Here is a 1,786-nt window from a genome sequence, read left to right as displayed (position 1 = left end):
CCCCCCCCCCCCAAATTGCTTTTTAAATCTGTGGGAAACACTCAGCTTCATTTCAAGGACAAAGAAAAGAACGAGGGACTGCTTTGTGCTGGAGCTTGTTGCACAAACTCCTGGTGAATTAAAAGCTTCTGTTTTTTTTTTTTTACCCTCAGTATTTAAAACGTTTGTGGCAGCAATAGAGGCAGTGAGGTTTACTGTACGGAACACTGCCTAAAACAGACCGCAAAGTCTCATCGCAGGTTCCATGACTGGCCAACACAAGGTGACACCGGGTTACATTTCTGCAAAAGACAATCTTGTTTACATGGACTTAGGGTTTTGACTATCATGATACAAATTCTTGTCATATTGCTTAGTCCCAACCTTTGACCAAATGCACACATTACCAAGCCTGAGACTCACTGCTGGCTGACAGAACCTCAGAGAGAACATGCAGATATTTAAGATGAGCTGTGGCCTCTGATGATGCAAAGCAATCACAAAAACTGAAATCCTTCAGGAGGAATCCACAGGCACTGTCAACCCATTCCAGTCACCTCTGCAAACAGCCTCGGTACAAGTCAATCCTGTGATGTATGCAACATCTCTGACTCAAAGGGCTTACTGAACAGCCAGATGCCATGACAACGACTATTAGAAATACATGCGATAGTATTCGTGCATATGTACAGCGTGTGTCTGGAACAGGTTTTTGTGGCGATGACACTAAAGTCTAAATTTGGCGATTGATGTCACAAAACTGGACTTCCCTCTGTGTTGCTCACCAGCAATAAACCCACATTACAGCTGTGATCCAAGGTACACAGTGGACACCAGCGCCCGTGCTGTGAGTGACATGCGGCTGCAACACAACTGATGTTGAACATCACTTCCGACAAGCCATTCTGGTCCATCTGCCTAATGAAAGGAAAAGAAGAGAAAAGACATGTCTTCTGTCAGTGACATATTGACAGGATTTGTCATTTCAATTTCTACTTTTGTCTAAAGAAAAAAGGTTTGAATTGTCTGCATTTTAAGATTAATGTGTTTTTCCACCATTTGTTTGAACTAATAGTATGCATTCAATTATTTAAAAACATGCACGCTGGTGGTCAGGCCCCCAAGTACATTCTGGGGTAACGCAACACCGAGGTATGATTTGGGTCACAATGATAGGCAGTACAAAGCAAGAATAATCTACAAAGAGAATAAGTAATCTCCGAGACAGACAAAGAAACAAACATTGTCTCTGTTGGCAATTTTGACAATATGTGTGGTTTCTGGTGGCGTCCTTGCTTCTCATTTCCCGAAACCACAATCTGATCTTAAATCACAGTAGACCTGCTGAGCTCTACAAACTCTAGGAATCTGTACTGAGTTTAGTGTAGTTTCAGAGAGTGCAGTCAATTACGCATTAAGTCATTAACGCAATTAATTGCATTGATGTCATAGTTAACACAAAATGAAGTCTCATATTTTCATGTATTCTAAATGTTCCTTGATTTCTTTTTGTCCCATTACTTTTTCATTTTAATGCTCTTATCAACATGGAAAAGTGGACTGGCTTGCTAGGACTGTAGTCTCCCAGTCGACTAGTCGATTTATCGGTCGATACGTTCTGGCTCGACCAAAATTCTGATTGGTCGATTTTTTGCCGCGTTATTTCATCAGGTAGAAGCATAGACCATTACGGCCTATGGGTGGAAAGCACTTATTGCTAATGGGGTTTTTTTCAGAGCACCCCTGTTTCACAGGTAACAGTCTTTAGAACACCCCCCTTGTTTTCACTTTTTTTGGATTAGCCCAA

The 1,786-nt window shown here is 41.6% G+C and overlaps 1 long non-coding RNA gene across 2 annotated transcripts in view; it reads right to left on the bottom strand.

Annotated features, from left to right (window-relative positions):
- Positions 1–189: 189 nt before the first annotated feature.
- The window catches only part of LOC116693772 (uncharacterized), a 5,164-nt gene continuing 3,567 nt past the window's right edge, over positions 190–1,786 (bottom strand). For both annotated transcript variants that reach the window (XR_004332982.1, XR_004332983.1), the window contains one exon: positions 190–897. This is a non-coding gene — a long non-coding RNA (uncharacterized LOC116693772). The remainder of the gene's footprint in view (positions 898–1,786) is intronic.

This window comes from Etheostoma spectabile, chromosome 1, assembly GCF_008692095.1.
Source record: "Etheostoma spectabile isolate EspeVRDwgs_2016 chromosome 1, UIUC_Espe_1.0, whole genome shotgun sequence".
In the NCBI taxonomy this organism is placed as follows: domain Eukaryota; kingdom Metazoa; phylum Chordata; class Actinopteri; order Perciformes; family Percidae; genus Etheostoma; species Etheostoma spectabile.
This window is presented reverse-complemented; position numbering and strand designations above follow the sequence as displayed.